Below are 26,617 nucleotides of genomic sequence, written 5' to 3' on the forward strand. Positions count from 1 at the left end.
CAGCCGTGCTTGCCAGTACCCACCTGTCTGCATACCAGCCGTGCTTGCCAGTACCCACCTGTCTGCATACCAGCCGTGTTTGCCAATACCCACCTGTCTGTATGCCAGCCTAACCTGCCTGTACTGCATTCCCCGGTGTGGGTCAACAGCCATGTCCGGGGTCTGACCTGGAGTAGCACCTGGTCCCTCTGCTCGGTTCCTCCCTGGTGCACGGAGTCGACTGAGCCGCCGTGCGACCTTGGTCGGATCGGGTTGATACTTAGTTACGCCCCTCCAGGCACTCATGGTACCCATGGTACAGTGGGATCACTAATCACGCACACGCCAGTCAGTCCGGGCGTGTGCATAACAGTTTTCTCATGCCATGGTTCCCGTTGAGCCCCACGGCCCTTCGCTCTCAGAGACATTTGAATCCTTGTCTGGCGAATACGTGCACCAAGAAAAAAATTTTCCACAAGCTGAGGTCCAGGCGATTTACGCACCAGCCCAAATGGAGCTATCAACACTCGTTCCTGCGGATCTGCCACGGTACTATGGGGATCCAAAACGAAGCCGTGTGTTTGTGGAGCAATGCATGCTGCATTTCAAGTTCTATTCTCACTATTTTCCTACCGATCGGGTTAAAGTAGCATTTATGATGTCCTACCTAGCGGGTGATGCCTTGAAATAGATCGCCCCCCTATGGGAAGCATGGGATCCTATCATCTCTGACCTGCAGGCCTTCCTGGTGGCCTTTCTAATGGTCTTCGATGACCCTAATCCTGAAGCCTCTGCTAAAGCTTCCCTTCCCAATATCCCGGAGCAGCCCCAATGAGTAATGTGTGTAGGTAGCCTACCAGTTCTCCAGCCCGAAGAGACAGCTGCCCACCCAGAATCCACACAGGATAACTATGCTCCACAGAATACTTCTCTTCCCAACCTCAAGAGGCAGTCCAGACGTGCAAGGCATAGAGGTAAACCATCACGCCAGGTTCTGTCCTCCCAAAGACCTCCTGTTCCCAAGCCCGTAGAGGCAGCTATCCGCACTGAATCCATGAAGGTTGACCATGTTCATCAGGCTAAGCAGAGGCCGGAACTCAGTCACAAAATTGGATTGCGGTCCCTCTGCAGTTGTTTGGGACCCCCTGACGGTCTTTGTCCAGCGAAGGTTGGGGAATCCCAAGACATTAGGCCTGTAGGAGAGGCTGCCCTTGGCGTTAGTGTTTCCTCTCCACAGATGACCATGACTGTCTCCATGGCAAGTGAAAGCCTCGGATTAACCGGAAGTTTCGGGCTTAAAGCCTTGAAGAGTCAGTGTTTGATTCCAGTCCGAAAACTCCAGAAGTCAGTTTGGGCATTGTCAGCGGAAGGACGAGCCCTACGCAGAAACAGTCAAAATATGTCTGTACAAATTAAGCTCCAGATTGGAGCATTACACATGAAGAAGTTCACATTCCAGGTGCTGACTGGTTTACTCACAGGTCGTCCAGAGCCAAGAGATCTAGTGCCCGCTCAGGTCTGGAGATCCTGCATGGTGTATCCTAGGGGACTGCTAAGGTACAAGGGGTGTCCAGTCCCCATATTTTCAGGACAGTCAGCAGTTTCTTCTTCTTCTTCACCAGATCTGCTACCTTGTCCACCGCACCTGCGGTTTCGCTCTGCTCTGCCTTGTCCACCGCTCCGGCGGTTTCGCTTTACTCTGCTTGTCTACCGCATCTGCGGCTCTGTTCCTGTATCCCAGTCTGTACTGGACCCTATCCAGCCTGCGCTCCAACCTGCTAGTATCCACCTGTCTGCACGCCAGCCGAGCTTGCCAGTACCTCCCTGTCTGCACTCCAGCCGTGCTTGCCAGTACCTCCCTGTCTGCAGTCTAGCCGTGCTTGCCAGTAACCACCTGTCTGCATACCAGCCATGCTTGCCAGTAACCACCTGTCTGCATACCAGCCGTGCTTGCCAGTACCCACCTGTCTGGATACCAGCCGTGCTTGCCAGTACCCACCTGTCTGCATAGCAGCCGTGCTTGCCAAAACCCACCTGTCTGCATACCAGCCATGCCTGCCAATACCCACCTATCTGCATGTCAGCCTAACCTGCCTGTTCCTGCATTCCCCAGTGTGGGTCAACAGCTGTGTCCGGGGTCTGACCTGGAGTAGCACCTGGTCCCTCTGCTCGGTTCCTCACTGGTGCACGGAGTCGACTGAGCCGCCGTGCGACCTTGGTCGGATCGGGTTGATACTTAGTTATGCCCCTCCAGGCACTCTTCGGTTCATGGTACAGTGGGATCACTAATCACGCACACGCCAGTCCGGGCGTGTGCATAACAGACTGAATTCATTTTTTACATACAGATAATTATAGGCCGTGTGTATTTAGTCCTGTCTATTACCTGGTGATGTGAAGGGCTGGGGAACCTCCATCATGACGTCCTTGTACAGATCTTTGCGTCTTTCTAAATACTCCCACTCCTCCATGGATAAATAGACGGCGACATCCTGACACCTTATAGGAACCTGACACATACAATGATACCGTCATCCCCCGATCCCTTCATAGCGTTACTGTATAATGTCCCAGCATTCCCAGCAATGTCACCTCTCCAGTCAGAAGCTCAATCATCTTGTAGGCGAGTTCTAGGATCTTCTGGTCATTGATGTCCTCATGTATCAGGGGGTGAGGTGGAGGCCCCGTGATTGGGCTCAGGGGTCTTCCCCATCCCTCAGACACAGGGTCCTGACAGCGCTCACTAGAGGTCTTCTTCACTACTGTGTAATCCTGGTTATGGAGAGACACTTTATCTATCTAGTAGACAACTTCATCCAGCACCATGACAACCAGCACAGCAGAGTCCTGCAGCCACTGAGGCCCCTGATCATGTGACCCCTGACTCCTCCCCTCCTGTGACCTCATCACAGGTCCTGTGCGCACAGAACAGTCATATGTGTGGTGGCGGCTCTGCAGGTGGAGGTATGTGGAGATTCCCCATTACTGGGCATTAACCCCTTCAGCACGGAGACTCTTTTGGGGTCTCTGTGTGGTGTGAACAGTGAGGTAACAGCTGTGGACAGAATGCGGCTTAGCTGGTTCCCGTCCACATTAGATCCATTCAGACGACTGCAGGATGAAGGACAGAAGCCCAGAGAAGTCCTCACACAGCGCCATTATTCCTCTCCTAGCTCCAGCACAGTAATGTAGATAGTAGTGATTATCTCTCCATTACGAGTATCGGGGGAGTTCTAGACCGCGCCCCATATGTCTTGTGTCTGTTATACGGCCAATATACATTCGGGCATTGCCTGCCATACACTGTAGTGCTGTAGCCATGTTTTCTACTGGCATTACTGCGATTGTCCGGCCGCATCTTGTTATCGGTAGTGATGAGGGAACGTGCTCGGATAAGGGGTTAACAGAGCGCACTCTAGCATAACTGAGTATCATCGGAGTGCTCGTATATTGTGTTCGAGTCCCTGTGTCTGCATGATTTGCGGCTGTTAAACAGCTTCAACACGTGAGGATTCCCCAATAAACAGGGAATCCCTGCATGTGTTGAGGCTGTCTAACATCTGCAAATCATGCAGACACAGGGACTCGAACATGATATACGAGCACGCCAAAGATACTCAGTTATACTTGAGCGTGCTCGATTAACCCCTTATCCAAAGATCATTTGCTGATCACTAGTTATTGGATAATTACTCAAAGTCAGTATAGTGCTATAATCAGACGTTCATGTATCTGCAACTATAATAACCTACATATGTGACACAGGAACTAGGGCAGTATAAAATATAACATTTATTGATAAAGACAATAAAATATATATATACTGTGGCAAGACGACTCGCTCGGCTCTCCAGGAGGCAGACTCAGGACACACGTTCTAAGGTTACCTTTCTGCTGGTTTATTGTCTGGCATAAACTCGTGCAGGGTTTCGCAGAAAAAATAAACAAGACCCCTCTGGGTTAAATGGAAAAACAAAACAAAGTATAGCTCCATCCATAGTTGAGCGGGTTCCGCCCGATCTCGGTAGCATAAACTGCACAGGTAACAAGCTCTGCAGCTTCCACAATACTGTCTGGAGACTTCCCTCTCCAGACCACACTTCACAGGGAAAAAAAACAGGACTGAGCTTTTACACATTGCTCAGCCACACCCTGAGGGGAGGTAGGGGGAATGGTGTCCCGCCCTCTTTGCCATTCCCATAAAACCGCACACCCTTTAACAGAGTAAATCTACCAGCATATAACATGCTGGCAGAAAAATAAAGTAGGTCTTAGTTCACACAGGAGAGCATCCTGAGTGATACATACCTCCCCTCACATATAAAACCAGTGACACTGTCACATATTCCCCCCCTCTGCCCAAAGCCGGGGGTTTGGGCACCTTCTGACACCAGGCAGGGAATCCTAGAGAGGGCATCTGCATTCCCATGTAACTTCCCGGGCCTATGCTCCACGTGAAAGTTAAACTCTTGAAGTCCTAGGAACCATCTAGTTACCCTGGCATTTTTACCCCTCTTCTCCCTCAACCATCTCAACGGGGCATGGTCTGATACTAATTTAAACTTCCGGCCTAGTAGGTAATATTTCAGTGTATCCACGGCCCATTTTATGGCTAAACACTCTTTCTCTACTATGGCGTAGTTCTTCTCGCAGGAGGACAGCTTTCGGCTTAGATAGAGAATGGGATGTTCTTCCCCATTTATCTCTTGGGAGAGTACAGCCCCTAGACCAACCTCTGAAGCGTCCCTCTGGACTACAAATTCTTTCTTGAAGACCAGGACCGGCTGCTTGCACAGTGTTAGCTTCAACTGTTGAAACGCGGTCTCCGTTTCTTCCGTCCATTTCACCATGATTGATTTGGTGCCTTTTAGAAGATTCGTTAGTGGCGCGGCAATCATAGCGAAATTCGGGATAAACCTCCGGTAGTATCCCACCATTCCCAGGAATGCTCTCACCTGCTTCTTCGAGAGTGGTTGCGGCCAGGTTTGAATTGCCTCCACTTTCTTGATTTGCGGCTTTATTTCGCCTCTCCCAACAACATAGCCCAGGTACTTGGCCTCCTCCTTTCCGATGGCACACTTTCTCGGATTTATGGTAAATCCTGCCTTCCTTAGCGCGTCCAGAACGGCCTGTAGTTTAGGTAGGTGACTAGCCCAGTCTGGGCTAAAGACCTCAATGTCGTCGAGGTAGGCTGCGGCATACTTCTTATGTGGGGCTAGGATCCGATCCATAGCCCCCTGGAAAGTGGCTGGGGCCCCCTGTAGTCCGAATGGCATCTGCGTGTATTGAAAACACCCATCAGGTGTCGAGAAAGCCGTCTTCTCCTTAGCCATTTGGGACATGGGGATCTGCCAGTAGCCCTTCGTCAGGTCAAGAGTGGTGATGTACCTCGCCGGTCCAAGCCTCTCGATGAGTTTGTCGACACGGGGCATCGGGTACGCGTCACACTTGGATACCTCATTCAGTCTGCAGTAGTCATTACAAAACCTCCACTCTCCATTGGGTTTCGGCACGAGGACGATTGGGCTCAACCACCCACTCTTTGACTCCTCTATTACTCCGAGGTCTAACATCCTCTTCACCTCGGCCGAGATCACCTCCCGGCGTCCTTCTGGAATCTGATACGGCTTCAGATTCACTCGTACGTGCGGCTCTGTCAGCACATCATGCTCTACCACTTGAGTATGCCCCGGCAACTCTGAGAACAGCTCCCGATTCCGCTGTAGTAATTCTCGACACTGTTGCTTCTGGGCCGGTGATAGAGTCTCTGCAATAGTGACCTCCTCCACCTTGCCTTCTGGTGCGGCTCCCAGGCAAGGAGTTTCCACAGGTTCACGGTCCCGCCACGGCTTGAGCAAATTTACATGATATATTTGATGCGGCTTTCTTCGGCCAGGCTGGTGGACTTTATAATTAACCTCGCTGACTTTCTCCACCACCTCGTATGGACCTTGCCATTTGGCGAGGAACTTGCTCTCGACGGTAGGGATCAGCACCAAAACACGGTCCCCGGGCTGGAACTGTCTTAGTCTCGCCAACCGGTTATAGACCCTCGCCTGGGCTTCCTGCGCCTGGAGGAGATGTTCCTTCACGATGGGCATCACCTTTGACATTCTCCCCTGTAACTGGGCGACATGTTCGATGATACTCCGGTGTGGTGTGACTTCAGCCTCCCAAGTTTCCTTGGCGATGTGTAGGAGACCTCTTGGATGCCGCCCATATAGGAGCTCAAATGGAGAGAAGCCAGTGGAGGCTTGAGGAACTTCTCTGACCGAGAAAAGCAGAAATGGGAGCAGGTAGTCCCAGTCTCGCCCATCCATTTCAACAACCTTCTTGAGCATCGCCTTTAAGGTCTTGTTGAAGCGTTCTACTAGGCCGGCCATCTGTGGATGATAAACCGAGGTCCGAAGCTGAGTTATCTGAAGGACTCTGCAAAGCTCCTTCATCACCTTGCTCATGAAGGGGGTTCCTTGGTCTGTCAGAATCTCTTTTGGTAGACCTGTCCGAGCAAAAATATGGACCAGCTCTCGGGCTATACTTTTACTGGACATGTTCCTTAGGGGAACCGCTTCCGGATACCGAGTCGCATAGTCCATGACGACCAGGATATATTGGTGGCCCCGAGCTGATTTAACTAAGGGGCCCACGAGGTCCATGGCAATCCTCTCAAAGGGAACCTCTATCACAGGTAGTGGGACTAAGGGGCTACGGAAGTGGAAGGAGGGAGCGGTTATTTGGCAGGTGGGGCAGGACCTACAATAGTTTTGAACTTTTCGATAACACCCTGGCCAATAAAACCTTCTCAATATCCTCTCCTGAGTTTTCTCGACCCCTAGGTGTCCCCGCAGAACATGTGAATGGGCCATATGTAGCACCCGCCGTCTGTATGGCCCCGGCACTAACAGCTGTTCCACTATCTCACCGCCCCTCAGTTTGGCCACCCGATATAGCAACTCCCCCTGCACTGCAAAGTGGGGGAATCTGGTGTCGGCCCCTGGCTCTTGGGCAACCCCATTACATACAGTAACCTGGTAGGAACGCCCCTTTTAAGGTCAGGTCTCGAACTTGAGCAGTCCAAAAGTTCTCTCTGGACATATCTAACGCAGGGAGGTCGGCCTCCTCGGTCACCATCTCACCCTCATCACCGACAAGGACGCACAGTGGGAACTCCTCCATCTGAGACTTCGTCCGGGGTTCTTCTTCAAGGACCTGGATTTTCCCCATGCTACTTAGTCCAGTTCCCTTCCCCCACAAGTCCCAGAATAAGGAAAAATCACGGCCCAATATGACGGGATGTATCCGGTCCTTTACTACCCCGACTTCATGGGACTGGGCACCACAGTCTGTCCCCACTGTTACTGTGGCCACGGGATAGTCCTTGGCGTCACCATGGATGCACCGAACGCCCAGGGTTTTGGAAGGGATCAACTGGTGGGGAAGGGATGCTCTGATCAAGGTCACCAGACTCCCGGAGTCCAACAGCCCAAGCACTTTTACTCCATTAATGGACACTGCACACGCCTGCGGCCCCTCACCGGGTCGACAGTCCACGCTACAGGCTGGATAGACATAATAGGAGACCCGCCTGCCTAGGCTGCAGTCCATGGGCTCAGGGGATATTTGACACCTGGCTGCTACATGTCCAGGGTTGTGACACCACCAGCAAACTAGATCTTTACCAACTGTTCTAACGGCACCTTCAGTGGGAGTGGGACGCCCCCCCAGTGGTGGCTCTAGAGTCCTTCCGTGGTGAACCCGCCCCCCTTTCGGTATCCCAGTAGGGAGAAGTGACTGCATCCGGTTTCCCAAGAGATCTCTCGACTACCTGGTACCTCACTACCAGGCCGATGAAGTCATCTGCGTTCTGGGGATCACCCTGGGCAACCCAGGTCTGTACTGGCTTGGGAAGGGAATGCATGAATCTGTCAATCACCACCCGCTCAACCATCTGGGCCGGAGTGGAGGACTCCGGTTGTAGCCACTTCTGAACCAGGTGCAGGAGGTCAAACATCTGCGAGCGAGGGGGTTTGTCGCTAGCATACGCCCAGTGATGAACTCGTTGGGCTCTCACCGCCATATTTACTCCCAGACGTGCTAAGATCTCTATCTTTAGTTTGGGATACTCCTTAGCATCTTGCAGCGCCAAGTCAAAATACACCTTCTGGGGTTCACCCGATAAATATGGCGCCAGAACCTCTGCCCACTGTGCTGGTGGAAGTCTCTCCCGATCAGCCACCCTCTCAAAAACAGTCAGAAATGCTTCTACATCATCCCCAGGGGTCATCTTCTGCATGGCCCGCCTTACCGCCTTCCTGACCTGAGAATCATCAGTCGGCCCTGGGGGTGGGGCGGCCGCCCTGCTCTGGATGGCGTCCGCCAAAAGCTGTATCTGCTGTTGCGCCTCCTGCTGGTGCTGCTGCTGCGACTTTTGCTGCAACTGGATTTGCTGAAGCAACAGTTTGGTCATCTCCTGGTGCTGCTGCTACATGCTCTGCTGGGCCTGTAGGTGTTGCTGCTGCATGCTCTGCTGGGCCTGGACCAGGTGCTTAACGAGCTCCTCCATGCTGCTGGACTTCTCTGGCTGGCTGGCAGCCTTCACCCAGGACATCCACCGGTCTTTGTGGCAGGTACACGTGTTCCTGGAATCCTGCACGCACTCTCACACCAACTGTGGCAAGACGACTTGCTCGGCTCTCCAGGAGGCAGACTCAGGACACACGTTCTAAGGTTACCTTTCTGCTGGTTTATTGTCTGGCATAAACTCGTGCAGGGTTTCGCAGAAAAAATAAACAAGACCCCTCTGGGTTAAACGGAAAAACAAAACAAAGTATAGCTCAGTCCATAGTTGAGCGGGTTCCGCCCGCTCTCGGTAGCATAAACTGCACAGGTAACAAGCTCTGCAGCTTCCACAATACTGTCTGGAGACTTAGCTCTCCAGACCACACTTCACAGGAAAAAAAAAACAGGACTGAGCTTTTACACATTGCTCAGCCACACCCTGAGGGGAGGTAGGGGGAATGGCGTCCCGCCCTCTTTGCCATTCCCATAAAACCGCACACCCTTTAACAGAGTAAATCTACCAGCATATAACATGCTGGCAGAAAAATAAAGTAGGTCTTAGTTCACACAGGAGAGCATCCTGAGTGACACATACCTCCCCTCACATATAAAACCAGTGACACTGTCACAATATATATATATTTATATTTATGTGTGTATGGGAAAAGTAACACAACAGAAAAGTCACAAAGGGGTAGTAGCTATTACATTATGTTCATACAGAAATCAATCAATCATAAACCAGAACAAGACATAAATGTGCAACAGGGTCCCTAAATATATTACAGGCTAAAGTGCATAGTGCTGATTGTAAAGTCTAAAGAGACAAAAACATAGTTACACGGTCATTGAAAAGGTGATATAAAGCAAATCTATGTATGGAGAAAGTAAGATAGCCAATACTGACCCAAGTGACCAGATCCAACGCGCGTTTCGCCAGAGGCTTTAACGATGATATGATGTCAGAGAATAGACAGGAGATATTTAACAAGAATTGGGCCAATCATGAATGTGCATAATAAATACCTGATGGGTCTCATGTGTTTGAGTATGGCGCCATGTTGAATAAGCCAAACGCCGCCTCCCCATGGTGAGCTGCGGCTCCAAAGAGCGCAGGGCATATGGAGAAGGCGGTGTCGGCGTGCGTGTCACCCTGGAACGCAGAAGCGGAAATGACGTGACGAGCCCAGGGGATGGGGATGACTCGGCACCCGGGCCTTAATGCATGGACTTGGGGGATGTCGCGGTAGTCGCTTCCCAGGCCTGTACCCTGGGGTCACTCTTCAAAAGGGGATAATGAAAGTTCGTGACACCACCTGTGGTTCCTGGTGAGGATCACCAGCGCTGCAGCAGTCCTCTGAGGCCGGTGTTAAGCAGCTTGGGTGGTATGGCTCCCCACAGGTGGAGCAGGGCCTCAGGGCAGCGTGGGTGCAGGGATGCAGGACAGAGGGGACCTAGCCAGGTCAGAGTAAGAACAGGGACACACACGATAGTCACTTCAGTACCTTTTACTGTTGTTAATTCAGGCACCTTCCGGAGCACTGTAGGGTGAGGGGTGCAAATCAGGACTCTCCCCAGTGAGCGGGTGTAGGGCCTCCTGTTTCTTGTCTTTGTTTAGTAAGTCTCTGACCTGCTTGGAGCTAGGCCTAACTTGGTTTCTGTCCTGCACTGGCTGATCTTGTGGTAGGGCCTTTGGTTGGAGATCACTCTCCCTGCTTGCGGGGCCTCCGTGACTCCTGGCTCTGGTATGTATCAGCTCTTGGGTGATCCTGGGACCTGAAGTCTTCCAGGGGTTCCAGTTGTCTTTACAGGGGATATAGGGCCCTGTAGACGCGGACCCGGTGTCCGGTAGATGCTTTTGGGGTGAGCTGGTACAGCTCCTCTGCCCCCTATGTTGCTCACTCCACTAGCCTTCGGCCTACTCAGGGCCCTCACTAGGCTACACACAGCAGCAGGCTAACTGCTTCTTCACCGCTCTTATGGCGTCGGCACACCTTAAGCTCACTATCCTGAGCTTACTGAGTTCACTGAGCTACACTCTAGACTCTTTCACTAGATGAACTCGACTCACTGAGTCTGACTAGGATCTGTACTTAGCTCTGTACTCTAGCAGACTGCCTGCCTAACTCCACCCTCCTTATATATATATAACCCTATCCGGGCTCCCTCTGGTGGTCTGATGTGGTAGGATGGAGGTGTGTTTATGCTCTGAGGGGCTCTTGTGGAGAAATCCGTCAATGCACCCCTCTGGGATCTGTGGCACCAATGCGTAGCAGGGCGCCACAGACGCATATAGCGTCATTAAAGTGGGCGGAGTTAATGTGCGCTCCACAGTTGGAACGCATATAGATAAAAGAAGAGAAAAGACAGTGTGGTGTGAGTGGGTGTAAGTGGAGGTGAAGAAAATGGTGAAAAATGAATGGCAAAGGAATAGATGAAAATGAAAAAAGGAATGTATAAACAGTAATACACCCCTAAAGTGATAATGTGCAATTTGTATATAGATGAGAAAATAGATCAATGGGCACAGTACATGTTCAGTCACTTGTGCAAAAAGTATACTTATATATCTGTAATAAATATAATGCCATAAAGTGATATGCAATATGATTAAGAATAAAAAAATAAAAAAATATATAATAATATAAAAAATATAATAATAGAGAAGTCCACAATGACAATGTGCAAACAGTGCAAAAGTGCAGGTATAATACTACTTGATGTCACAAAGTGACAAGTGCTATGATAAAGAAAGCTAAAAATAAACGATAAAAATAAAAAATAAATAATAAAAAATACAAAAAAGAAAAACAATTAATTGAAAGAGTTGAATAGATAGTTTAAAATTGTTACCACAAAGTGACACGTGCTAAAAATGAAAAAAAAATGAAAGTGCACAGCTGTGTGTATTAATGACAATAAAAATTGCACATACCCCAAATTGGTAATGAAGAAATAATAAGAGAATGAAAAAAATTATGTATATAAAAATAAATATAAATATGAAAAGTTTATGTGTGAAATCATAGCACTTGTCACTTTGTGACATCAAGTAGTATTATACCTGCACTTTTGCACTGTTTGCACATTATTTTGCACATTGTCATTGTGGACTTCTCTATTATTATATTTTTTATATTATATATTTTATATTATATATTATATTTATTACAGATATATACAGTACAGACCAAAAGTTTGGACACACCTTCTCATTTAAAGATTTTTCTGTATTTTCTTGACTATGAAAATTGTACATTCACACTGAAGGCATCAAAAATATGAATTAACACATGTGGAATTATATACTTAACAAAAAAGTGTGAAACAACTGAAAATATGTCTTCTATTTTAGGTTCTTCAAAGTAGCCACCTTTTGCTTTGATGACTGCTTTGCACACTCTTGGCATTCTCTTGATGAGCTTCAAGAGGTAGTCACTGGAAATGGTTTTCACTTCACAGGTGTGCCCTGTCAGGTTTAATAAGTGGGATTTCTTGCCTTATAAATGGGTTTGGGAGCATCAGTTGTGTTGTGCAGAAGTCTGCTGGATACACAGCTGATAGTCCTACTGAATAGACTGTTAGAATTTGTATTATGGCAAGAAAAAAGCAGCTAAGTAAAGAAAAACGAGTGTCCATCATTACTTTAAGAAATGAAGGTCAATCAGTGCGAAAAATTGGGAAAACTTTGAAAGTGTCCCCAAGTGCAGTTGCAAAAACCATCAAGCGCTACAAAGAAACTGGCTCACATGAGGACCGCCCCAGGAAAGGAAGAGCAAGAGTCACCTCTGCTTCTGAGAATAAGTTTATCCAAGTCACCAGCCTCAGAAATCGCAGGTTAACAGCAGCTCAGATTAGAGACCAGGTCAATGCCACACAGAGTTCTAGCAGCAGACACATCTCTTCAACAACTGTTAAGAGGAGACTTTGTGCAGCTGGCCTTCATGGTAAAATAGCTGCTAGGAAACCACTGCTAAGGACAGGCAACAAGCAGACGAGACTTGTTTGGGCTAAAGAACACAAGGAATGGACATTAGACCAGTGGAAATCTGACCTTTGGTCTGATGAGTCCAAATTTGAGATCTTTGGTTCCAACCACCGTGTCTTTGTGCGACGCAGAAAAGGTGAACGGATGGACTCTACATGCCTGGTTCCCACCGTGAAGCATGGAGGAGGAGGTGTGATGGTGTGGGGGTGCTTTGCTGGTGACACTGTTGGGGATTTATTCAAAATTGAAGGCATACTGAACCAGCATGGCTACCACAGCATCTTGCAGCGCTTGCTATTCCATCCGATTTGCATTTAGTTGGACCCTCATTTATTTTTCAACAGGACAATGACCCCAAACACCCCTCCAGGCTGTGTAAGGGCTATTTGACCAAGAAGGAGAGTGATGGGGTGCTACGCCAGATGACCTGGCCTCCACAGTCACCAGACCTGAACCCAATCGAGATGGTTTGGGGTGAGCTGGACCACAGAGTGAAGGCAAAAGGGCCAACAAGTGCTACGTATCTCTGGGAACTCCTTCAAGATTGTTGGAAGACCATTTCAGGTGACTACCTCTTGAAGCTCATCAAGAGAATGCCAAGAGTGTGCAAAGCAGTCATCAAAGCAAAAGGTGGCTACTTTGAAGAACCTAGAATATAAGACATATTTTCAGTTGTTTCACACTTTTTTGTTAAGTATATAATTCCACATGTGTTAATTCATAGTTGTGATGCCTTCAGTGTGAATGTACAATTTTCATAGTCATGAAAATACAGAAAAATCTTTAAATGAGGTGTGTCCAAACGTTTGGTCTGTTCTGTATATACACAAAAGCACATATTATGACAGAATTAGTTGTCTATGTGCATGAAAAATAAAGTGCAATGTGAAATATAATAACTGTACACATATATATAGAATATGTACCTAAAGTTACACATGCAAACATATATTAAGTGTGTACCCATGAACAATTCTTATATGCATAAAAAAACAATAGAATAAGAGGGATACGTAGATTAATGTCTATACGGGTCCGCTTAAATGGTCTTAAATATCCAGGAAAATCACAAGACTGAAATATTATTATTTTATATAGCGCCATTGATTCCATGGTGCATGAGAAAGGGTTACACACGAAATACAGATATCACTTACAGTAAATGACCTAACAATGATAGACTGGTACAGAGGGAAGAGGACCCTGCCCTCGCGGGCTTACATTTATAGGATGGTGGGGAAGGAGACAGTAGGTTGGGGGGTTGCAGCAGCTCTGGTGGTGGTGAGGCGGCAGCGTGGTCATTGCAAGTTGTAAGCTTTCTTGAAGACATGGGTTTTCAGGTTCCGTCTGAAGGATCCGAATGTGGCAGATAATCGGACTTGTTGAGGCGCAGAATTCCAGAAGATGGGGGAAATTCGGGAGAAGTCTTGGAGGCGATTGGGTGAGGAATGAATAAGTGTGGAGGAGAAAAGGAGATCTTGGGAAGACCGGAGATTACATGAGGGAATATATTGGGAGATTAGTTCAGAGATGAACAGAGGAGAAAGGTTATAGATGGCTTTGTAGGTCAGTGTTAGTAGATTGAACTGGATACGCTGGGCAATTGGGAGCCAGTGAAGGGATTTGCAAAGAGAGATGAACTATAAAGAATAGGTTTTGGCTTACAAATTTTATTGTAAAATACTGACCAAATACTGAACATGTGAATGTGGGCTTAATCTTTGTATAGGGATTTTCAGTAACAGCGCAGTCATCTGCGGAGGTTCCCCTATACCTATGATTAGGCTGTGCCACCGTAATTGTACACACGGTTACTTGGTGTAACGCTGGTGGATGTGGACCCACAGGGCCACGGGCCGAGCTTACCCTGGAGGGCATAACTAGGTGTCTACCAGGTCTTCACTAGAGCCTCTGGTGGAGAGGATAGGATGGGCTGCTGGTAGACATCGGGTACTACTCAATGGTAGTCCCCAGGACCGCAGCAGCTGGTGGAAGAGTCAGAGACACGAGTGCGAGGTATAACAGGAGCAACAAACTGGACACTAGCAGAGTGAACTGCCCAGGAACCAACATTCAGCAGAGAGCGGTGGGTGGAGTGGCCTAATATAGGACCTGCCGGCTAATATAGGACCTGCCGGCATGGTGGGTGAACAAATGTAATATTATTGTCACACCGCCAAATGGTAAAGATATGAGGGAAAAACCTCGTGCACACACGGCTCCACTCCGTACACCTCGTACACACGCGGCTCCGCTCCATACATACACGGCTCTGCTCCATACACCTCGTACACACGCGGCTCTGCTCCGTACACCTCATAGACGTGCGGCTCCGCTCCATACACCTTGTACACACGCGGCTCCGCTCCGTACACCTCGTACACAGACGTCTCCGCTCCGTACACCTCGTACACAGACATCTCTGCTCCGTACACCTCGTACACAGGCGGCTCCGCTCCATACGCCTCGTACATGCGCGGCTCTGCTCCGTACACCTCGTACACACACGGCTCCGCTCCATACACACACAGCTCCGCTCCGTACACCTCGTACACACACGGCTCCGCACACCTCGTACACACGAGGCTCCGCTCCGTACATCTCGTACACACGCGGCTCCGCTCCATACACCTCATAGACACACGCGGTTCCGCTCCGTACACCTCGTACACACGCGGCTCTGCTCCGCACACCTCATACACGCGTGGCTCCACTCCGTACATCTCGTACACACGCTGCTCCGCCCTGTACACCTCGTACACACACGGCTCCGCTCCGTACACCTCGTACACATGCAGCTCTGCTCCGTACACTTCGTACACACGCAGCTCCGCTCTGTATATTTCGTACACACGCGGCTCCGCTCCGTACATCTTATACACACACTGCTCCACCCCGTACACATGCGGCTCCGCTCCGTACACCTCGTACATGCGCGGCTCCGCTCCGTACACCTCGTACACGCGCGGCTCCGCTCCGTACACACGCGGCTCCGCTCCGTACACCTCGTACACACACGGCTCTGCTCCGTACACCTTGTACACACACGGCTCCGCTCCGTACACCTCGTACACATGCGGCTCCGCTCCGTACACCTCGTACACGCGCGGCTCCGCTCCGTACACCTCGTACACACACGGCTCCGTTCCGTACACCTCGGACACACGCGACTCCGCTCCGTACACCTCGTACATGCCCGGCTCCGCTCCGTACACGCGCGGCTCCGCTCCGTATATTTCGTACACACACGGCTCCGCTCCGTACATCTCGTACACACACTGCTCCACCCCGTACACCTCGCATACGCGGCTCTGCTCCGTACACCTCGTACACACGCGGCTCTGCTCCGTACACCTCGTACACACGCGGCTCTGCTCCGTACACCTCGTACACACGCGGCTCTGCTCCGTACACCTCGTACACACTCTGCTCTGCTCCGTACACGTCATAGACACACGCGGTTCCGCTCCGTACACCTCGTACACACGCGGCTCCGCTCCGTACACCTCGTACACACGCAGCTATGCTCCGTACACCTCGTACACACGCGGCTCCGCCCCGTACACCTCGTACACACATGGCTCTGCTCCGTACACCTCGTACACACGCGGCTCCTCTCCGTACACACGCGTGGCTCCGTACACCTTGTACACACAAGGCTCCGCTCCGTACACCTGGTACACATGCAGCTCCGCTCCGTACACCTCGTACACGCGCGGCTCCGCTCCGTACACCTCGTACACGCGCGGCTCTGCTCTGTACACCTCGTACACATGGGGCTCCGTTCCATACACCTCGGACACACGCGGCTCCGCTCCGTACACCTCGTACATGCCCGGCTCCGCTCCGTACACGCGTGGCTCCGCTCCGTATATTTCGTACACACACGGCTCTGCTCCGTACATCTCGTACACACACTGCTCCGCCCCGTACACCTCGTACACACGCGGCTCCGCTCCGTACACCTCGTACATATGCGGCTCCGCTCCGTACACCTCATACAGACGCGGCTCTGCTCCGTACACCTCGTACACACGCGGCTCTGCTCCGTACACCTCGTACACACGCGGCTCTGCTCCGTACACCTCACAGACACACGCGGTTCCGCTCCGTACACCTCGTACACACGCGGCTCCGCTCCGCACACCTCGTACACGCGCGGCTCCGCTCTGTACATCTCGTACACACGCTGCTCCGCCCTCTACATCTCGTACACACGCTGCTCCGCCCTCTACATCTCGTACACACGCTGCTCCGCTCCGTACACCTCATACACACGCAGCTCTGCTCTGTACACCTCGTACACACGCGGCTCCGCGCCGTACATCTCGTACACACACGGCTCCGCTCCGTACATCTCGTACACACACTGCTCCACCCCGTACACCTCGTATACATGCGGATCTGCTCCGTACACCTCGGACACACGCGGCTCCGCTCCGTACACCTCGTACATGCCCGACTCCGCTCTGTACACGTGCGGCTCCGCTCCGTATATTTCGTACACACGCGGCTCCGCTCCATACATCTTGTACACACACTGCTCCGCCCCGTACACCTCGCACACGCGGCTCCGCTCCGTACACCTCGTACACATGCGGCTCCGCTCCGTACACCTCGTACACATGCGGCTCCGCTCCGTACACCTCGTACACGTGCGGCTCCTCTCCGTACACCTCGTACACATGCGGCTCCGCTCCGTACACCTCGTACACGCGCGGCTCCGCTCCGTACACCTCGTACACGCGCGGCTCCGCTCCGTACACACGCGGCTCCACTCCGTACACCTCATACACACACGGCTCTGCTCCGTACACCTCGTACACACGCGGCTCCACTCCGTAGACCTCATACACACACGGCTCTGCTCCGTACACCTCGTACACATGCGGCTCCTCTCCGTACACCTCGTACACACGCGTGGCTCCGTACACCTTGTACACACACGGCTCCGCTCCGTACACCTCGTACACACACGGCTCTGCTCCGTACACCTCGTACACATGCGGCTCCGTTCCATACACCTCGGACACACGCGGCTCCGCTCCGTACACCTCGTACATGCCCGGCTCCGCTCTGTACACGTGCGGCTCCGCTCCGTATATTTCGTACACACGCGGCTCCGCTCCATACATCTTGTACACACACTGCTCCGCCCCGTACACCTCGCACACGCGGCTCCGCTCCGTACACCTCGTACACATGCGGATCCGCTCCGTACACCTCATACAGACGCGGCTCTGCTCCGTACACCTCGTACACACGCGGCTCTGCTCCGTACACCTCGTACACACTCGGCTCTGCTCCGTACACGTCATAGACACACGCGGTTCCGCTCCGTACATCTCGTACACACGCTGCTCCGCCCCGTACACCTCGTACACACGCGGCTCCGCTCCGTACACCTCGTACACACGCAGCTATGCTCCGTACACCTCGTACACACACGGCTCCGCTCCGTACATCTCGTACACACGCTGCTCCGCCCCGTACACCTCGCACACGCGGCTCCGCTCCGTACACCTCGTACACATGCGGATCCGCTCCGTACACCTCATACAGACGCGGCTCTGCTCCGTACACCTCGTACACACGCGGCTCTGCTCCGTACACCTCGTACACACTCGGCTCTGCTCCGTACACGTCATAGACACACGCGGTTCCGCTCCGTACACCTCGTACACACACGGCTCCGCTCCGTACATCTCGTACACACGCTGCTCCGCCCCGTACACCTCGTACACACGCGGCTCCGCTCCGTACACCTCGTACACACGCAGCTATGCTCCGTACACCTCGTACACACGCGGCTCCACTCCGTACACCTCATACACACAGCTCTGCTCCGTACACCTCGTACACACGCGGCTCCACTCTGTAGACCTCATACACACATGGCTCAGCTCCGTACACCTCGTACACACGCGTGGCTCCGTACACCTTGTACACACACGGCTCCGCTCCGTACACCTCGTACACATGCGGCTCCGCTCCGTACACCTCGTACACGCGCGGCTCCGCTCCGTACACCTCGTACACACACGGCTCTGCTCCGTACACCTCGTACACATGCGGCTCCGTTCCATACACCTCGGACACACGCGGCTCCGCTCCGTACACCTCGTACATGCCCGGCTCCGCACTGTACACGTGCGACTCCGCTCCGTATATTTCGTACACACGCGGCTCCGCTCCGTACATCTTGTACACACACTGCTCCGCCCCGTACACCTCGCACACGCGGCTCCGCTCCGTACACCTCGTACACATGCGGATCCGCTCCGTACACCTCATACAGACGCGGCTCTGCTCCGTACACCTCGTACACACGCGGCTCTGCTCCGTACACCTCGTACACACTCGGCTCTGCTCCGTACACGTCATAGACACACGCGGTTCCGCTCCGTACACCTCGTACACACGCGGCTCCGCTCCGCACACCTCGTACACGCGCGGCTCCGCTCCGTACACCTCGTACACACGCTGCTCCGCCCCGTACACCTCGTACACACGCGGGTCCGCTCCGTACACCTCGTACACATGCAGCTATACTCCGTACACCTCGTACATGCGCGGCTCCGCTCCGTACACACGCGGCTCCACTCCGTACACCTCATACACACACGGCTCTGCTCCGTACACCTCGTACACACGCGGCTCCACTCTGTAGACCTCATACACACATGGCTCTGCTCCGTACACCTCGTACACACGCAGCTCCTCTCCGTACACCTTGTACACACACGGCTCCGCTCCGTACACCTTGTACACACACGGCTCCGCTCCGTACACCTCGTACACATGCGGCTCCGCTCCGTACACCTCGTAGATGCGCGGCTCCGCTCCGTACACCTCGTACACACACGGCTCTGCTCCGTACACCTCGTACACATGCGGCTCCGTTCCATACACCTCGGACACACGCGGCTCCGCTCCGTACACCTCGTACATGCCCGGCTCCGCTCTGTACAGGTGCGGCTCCGCTCCGTATATTTCGTACACACGCGGCTCCGCTCCATACATCTTGTACACACACTGCTCCGCCCCGTACACCTCGTAAACACACTGCTCCGCCCCGTACGCCTCGTACACACGGCTCCGCTCCGTACACCTCGTACACATGCGGCTCTGCTCCGTACACCTCGTACACATGCGGCTCCGCTCCGTACACCTCGTACACGCGCGGCTCCGCTCCGTACACCTCGTACACGCGCGGCTCCGCTCCGTACACCTCGTACACGCGCGGCTCTGCTCCGTACACCTCGTACACACGCGGCTCTGCTCCGTACACCTTGTACACACGCGGCTCTGCTCCGTACACCTCGTACATGCGCGGCTCCGCTCCGTACACATGCGGCTCCACTCCGTACACCTCATACACACACGGCTCTGCTCCGTACACCTCGTACACACGCGGCTCCACTCTGTAGACCTCATACACACATGGCTCTGCTCCGTACACCTCGTACACACGCAGCTCCTCTCCGTACACCTCGTACACACGCGTGGCTCCGTACACCTTGTACACACACGGCTCCGCTCCGTACACCTCGTACACATGCGGCTCCGCTCCGTACACCTCGTAGATGCGCGGCTCCGCTCCGTACACCTCGTACACACACGGCTCTGCTCCGTACACCTCGTACACATGCGGCTCCGTTCCATACACCTCGGACACACGCGGCTCCGCTCCGTACACCTCGTACATGCCCGGCTCCGCTCTGTACAGGTGCGGCTCCGCTCCGTATATTTCGTACACACGCGGCTCCGCTCCATACATCTTGTACACACACTGCTCCGCCCCGTACACCTCGTAAACACACTGCTCCGCCCCGTACGCCTCGTACACACGGCTCTGCTCCGTACACCTCGTACACATGCGGCTCTGCTCCGTACACCTCGTACACATGCGGCTCCGCTCCGTACACCTCGTACACGCGCGGCTCTGCTCCGTACACCTCGTACACACGCGGCTCTGCTCCGTACACCTTGTACACACGCGGCTCTGCTCCGTACACCTCGTACATGCGCGGCTCCGCTCCGTACACACGCGGCTCCACTCCGTACACCTCATACACACACGGCTCTGCTCCGTACACCTCGTACACACGCGGCTCCACTCTGTAGACCTCATACACACATGGCTCTGCTCCGTACACCTCGTACACACGCAGCTCCTCTCCGTACACCTCGTACACACGCGTGGCTCCGTACACCTTGTACACACACGGCTCCGCTCCGTACACCTCGTACACATGCGGCTCCGCTCCGTACACCTCGTAGATGCGCGGCTCCGCTCCGTACACCTCGTACACACACGGCTCTGCTCCGTACACCTCGTACACATGCGGCTCCGTTCCATACACCTCGGACACACGCGGCTCCGCTCCGTACACCTCGTACATGCCCGGCTCCGCTCTGTACAGGTGCGGCTCCGCTCCGTATATTTCGTACACACGCGGCTCCGCTCCATACATCTTGTACACACACTGCTCCGCCCCGTACACCTCGTAAACACACTGCTCCGCCCCGTACGCCTCGTACACACGGCTCCGCTCCGTACACCTCGTACACATGCGGCTCTGCTCCGTACACCTCGTACACATGCGGCTCCGCTCCGTACACCTCGTACACGCGCGGCTCCGCTCCGTACACCTCGTACACGCGCAGCTCCGCTCCGTACACCTCGTACACGCGCGGCTCTGCTCCGTACACCTCGTACACACGCGGCTCTGCTCCGTACACCTTGTAAACATGCGGCTCTGCTCCGTACACCTCGTACACACGCGGCTCTGCTCCGTACACCTCGTATACATGCGGCTCCGTTCCATACACCTCGGACACACGCGGCTCCGCTCCATACACCTCGTACATGCCCGGCTCCGCTCCGTACACGCGCGGCTCCGCTCCGTATATTTCGTACACACGCGGCTCCGCTCCGTACATCTCGTACACACACTGCTCCGCCCCGTACACCTCGTACACACGCGGCTCCGCTCCGTACACCTCGTACACATGCGGCTCCGCTCCGTACACCTCATACAGACGCGGCTCTGCTCCGTACACCTCGTACACACGCGGCTCTGCTCCGTACACCTCGTACACACGCGGCTCTGCTCCGTACACCTCGTACACACGCGGCTCTGCTCCGTACACCTCGTACACACGCGTCTTTGCTCCGTACACCTCGTACACACGCGTCTTTGCTCCGTACACCTCGTACACACGCGGCTCTGCTCCGTACACCTCGTACACACGCGGCCCCGCTCCGTACACGCGCGGCTCCACTCAATACACCTCGTACACACGCGGCTCCGCTCCGTACACCTCGTACACACGACTCCGCTCCGTACACCTCGTATACACACGGCTCCGCTCCATACACCTCGTACACATGCGGCTCCGTTCCGTACACCTCGGACACACGCGGCTCTGCTCCATACACCTCGTACATGCCCAGCTCCGCTCCGTACACACGCGGCTCCGCTCCGTACATCTCGTACACACACTGCTCTGCCTCGTACACCTCGTACACACGCGGCTCTGCTCCGTACACCTCGTACACATGCGGCTCCGCTCCGTACACCTCATACAGACGCGGCTCTGCTCCGTACACCTCGTACACACGCGGCTCTGCTCCGTACACCTCGTACACACGCGGCTCTGCTCCGTACACCTCGTACACACGCGGCTCTGCTCCGTACACCTCGTACACACACGGCTCTGCTCCGTACACCTCGTACACATGCGGCTCCATTCCGTACACCTCATACACACGCGGCTCTGCTCCGTACACCTCGTACACACGCGGCTCTGCTCCGTACACCTCATACATGCGCGGCTCCGCTAAGTACACACGCGGCTCCACTCAGTACACCTCGTACACACGCGGCTCCGCTCCGTACACCTCGTACACATGCGGCTCCGCTCCGTACACCTCGTACACACGGCTCCGCTCCGTACACCTCGTACACATACGGCTCTACTCCGTACACCTCGTACACACGCGGCTCCGCTCCGTACACCTCGTACATGCCCGGCTCAGCTCTGTACACGTGCGGCTCCGCTCCGTATATTTCGTACACACGCGGCTCCGCTCCGTACATCTTGTACACACACTGCTCCGCCCCGTACACCTCGCACACGCGGCTCCGCTCCGTACACCTCGTACACATGCGGATCCGCTCCGTATACCTCATACAGACGCGGCTCTGCTACGTACACCTCGTACACACGCGGCTCTGCTCCGTACACCTCGTACACACTCGGCTCTGCTCCGTACACGTCATAGACATACGCGGTTCCGCTCCGTACACCTCGTACACACGCGGCTCCGCTCCGCACACCTCGTACATGCGCGGCTCCGCTCCGTACATCTCGTACACACGCTGCTCCGCCCCGTACACCTCGTACACACGCGGCTCCGCTCCGTACACCTCGTACACACGCAGCTATGCTCCGTACACCTCGTACACGCGCGGCTCCGCTCCGTACACACGCGGCTCCACTCCGTACACCTCATACACACACGGCTCTGCTCCGTACACCTCGTACACACGCGGCTCCACTCTATATACCTCATACACACATGGCTCTGCTCCGTACACCTCGTACACACGCGGCTCCTCTCCGTACACCACGTACACACGCGTGGCTCCGTACACCTTGTGCACACACGGCTCCGCTCCGTACACCTCGTACACATGCGGCTCCGCTCCGTACACCTCGTAGATGCGCGGCTCCGCTCCGTACACATCGTACACACACGGCTCTGCTCCGTACACCTCGTACACATGCGGCTCCGTTCCATACACCTCGGACACACGCGGCTCCGCTCCGTACACCTCGTACATGCCCGGCTCCGCTCTGTACAGGTGCGGCTCCGCTCCGTATATTTCGTACACACGCGGCTCCGCTCCGTACATCTTGTACACACACTGCTCCGCCCCGTACACCTCGTAAACACACTTCTCCGCCCCGTACACCTCGTACACATGCGGCTCTGCTCCGTACACCTCGTACACATGCGGCTCTGCTCCGTACACCTCGTACACATGCGGCTCCGCTCCGTACACCTCGTACACGCGCGGCTCCGCTCCGTACACCTCGAACACGCGCGGCTCTGCTCCGTACACCTCGTACACGCGCGGCTCTGCTCCGTACACCTCGTACACACGCGGCTCTGCTCCGTACACCTTGTACACACGCGGCTCTGCTCCGTACACCTCGTACACACGCGGCTCTGCTCCGTACACCTCGTACACATGCGGCTCCGTTCCGTACACCTCGGACACAGGCGGCTCCGCTCCATACACCTCGTACATGCCCGGCTCCGCTCCGTACACGCGCGGCTCCGCTCCGTATATTCCGTACATCTCGTACACACACTGCTCCGCCCCGTACACCTCGTACACACGCGGCTCCGCTCCGTACACCTCGTACACATGCGGCTCCGCTCCGTACACCTCATACAGACGCGGCTCTGCTCCGTACACCTCGCACACACGCGGCTCTGCTCCGTACACCTCGCACACACGCGGCTCTGCTCCGTACACCTCGCACACACGCGTCTCTGCTCCGTACACCTCGTACACACGCGTCTCTGCTCCGTACACCTCGTACACACGCGTCTCTGCTCCGTACATCTCGTACACACGCGTCTCTGCTCCGTACACCTCGTACACACGCGGCTCTGCTCCGTACACCTCGTACACACGCGGCTCTGCTCCGTACACCTCGTACACACGCGGCTCTGCTCCGTACACCTCGTACACACGCGGCTCTGCTCCGTACACCTCGTACACACGCGGCTCTGCTCCGTACACACGCGGCTCCGCTCCGTACACGCGCGGCTCCACTCAATACACCTCGTACACACGCGGCTCCGCTCCGTACACCTCGTACACATGCGGCTCCGCTCCGTACACCTCGTACACACGACTCCGCTCCGTACACCTCGTATACACACGGCTCCGCTCCATACACCTCGTACACATGCGGCTCCGTTCCGTACACCTCGGACACACGCGGCTCTGCTCCCTACACCTCGTACATGCCCAGCTCCGCTCCGTACACGCGTGGCTCCGCTCCGTACATCTCGTACACACACTGCTCTGCCTCGTACACCTCGTACACAGGCGGCTCTGCTCCGTACACCTCGTACACATGCGGCTCCACTCCGTACACCTCATACAGACGCGGCTCTGCTCCGTACACCTCGTACACACGCGGCTCTGCTCCGTACACCTCGTACACACGCGGCTCTGCTCCGTACACCTCGTACACACGCGGATCTGCTCCGTACACCTCGTACACACACGGCTCTGCTCCGTACACCTCGTACACATGCGGCTCCATTCCGTACACCTAATACACACGCGGCTCTGCTCCGTACACCTCGTACACACGCGGCTCTGCTCCGTACACCTCATACACGCGCGGCTCCGCTAAGTACACACGGGGCTCCACTCAGTACACCTCGTACACACGCGGCTCCGCTCCGTACACCTCGTACACATGCGGCTCCGCTCCGTACACCTCGTACACACGGCTCCGCTCCGTACACCTCGTACACATACGGCTCTACTCCGTACACCTCGTACACATGCGGCTCCGCTCCGTACACCTCGTACATGCCCGGCTCCGCTCTGTACACGTGCGGCTCTGCTCCGTATATTTCGTACACAGGCGGCTCCGCTCCGTACATCTTGTACACACACTGCTCCACCCCGTACACCTCGCACACGCGGCTCCGCTCCGTACACCTCGTACACACGCGGCTCTGCTCCGTACACCTCGTACACACGCGGCTCTGCTCCGTACACCTCGTACACACTCGGCTCTGCTCCGTACACGTCATAGACACACGCGGTTCCGCTCCGTACACCTCGTACACACGCGGCTCCGCTCCGCACACCTCGTACACGCGCGGCTCCGCTCCGTACATATCGTACACACGCTGCTCCGCCCCGTACACCTCGTACACACGCGGCTCCGCTCCGTACACCTCGTACACACGCAGCTATGCTCCGTACACCTCGTACACGCGCGGCTCCGCTCCGTACACACGCGGCTCCACTCCGTACACCGTCATACACACACGGCTCTGCTCCGTACACCTCGTACACACGCGGCTCCACTCTGTAGACCTCATACACACATGGCTCTGCTCCGTACACCTCGTACACACGCGGCTCCTCTCCGTACACCTCGTACACACGCGTGGCTCCGTACACCTCGTACACACACGGCTCCGCTCCGTACACCTCGTACACATGCGGCTCCGCTCCGTACACATCGTAGATGCGCGGCTCCGCTCCGTACACCTCGTACACACACGGCTCTGCTCCGTACACCTCTTACACATGCGGCTCCGTTCCATACACCTCGGACACACGCGGCTCCGCTCCGTACACCTCGTACATGCCCGGCTCCGCTCTGTACAGGTGCGGCTCTGCTCCGTATATTTCGTACACACGCGGTTCCGCTCCGTACATCTTGTACACACACTGCTCCGCCCCGTACACCTCGTAAACACACTGCTCCGCCCCGTACACCTCGTACACACGGCTCCGCTCCGTACACCTCGTACACATGCGGCTCTGCTCCGTACACCTCGTACACATGCGGCTCCGCTCCGTACACCTCGTACACGCGCGGCTCCGCTCCGTACACCTCGTACACGCGCGGCTCTGCTCCGTACACCTCGTAGACGCGCGGCTCTGCTCCGTACACCTCGTAGACGCGCGGCTCTGCTCCGTACACCTCGTACACACGCGGCTCTGCTCCGTACACCTCGTAGACACGCGGCTCTGCTCTGTACACCTCGTACACATGCGGCTCCGTTCCGTACACCTCGGACACACGCGGCTCCGCTCCATACACCTCGTACATGCCCGGCTCCGCTCCGTATATTTCGTACACACGCGGCTCTGCTCCGTACATCTCGTACACACACTGCTCCGCACCGTACACCTCGTACACACGCGGCTCCGCTCCGTACACCTCGTACACATGCGGCTCCGCTCCGTACACTTCATACAGACGCGGCTCTGCTCCGTACACCTCGCACACACGCGGCTCTGCTCCGTA

At 54.7% G+C, this 26,617-nt stretch overlaps 1 protein-coding gene across 2 annotated transcripts in view; it reads left to right on the top strand.

Moving 5' to 3' along the window:
* Positions 1-26,617, top strand: part of LOC141191618 (uncharacterized) — a 302,307-nt gene that overhangs the window by 257,193 nt on the left and 18,497 nt on the right. Inside the window, exon 1 of one of the 2 annotated variants that reach the window (XM_073661546.1) lies at positions 2,874-2,943. The exons of the other annotated variant lie outside the window; for it this stretch is intronic. The gene's annotated coding sequence lies outside the window, so the exon portion shown is untranslated. Of the gene's footprint in view, positions 1-2,873; positions 2,944-26,617 lie in introns of those variants that run through there. 2 annotated transcript variants of the gene reach the window in all.

Source organism: Phyllobates terribilis, unplaced genomic scaffold (genome assembly GCF_046119375.1).
Source record: "Phyllobates terribilis strain yellow unplaced genomic scaffold, ASM4611937v1 Scaffold_49__1_contigs__length_9717188, whole genome shotgun sequence".
Lineage (NCBI taxonomy): Eukaryota > Metazoa > Chordata > Amphibia > Anura > Dendrobatidae > Phyllobates > Phyllobates terribilis.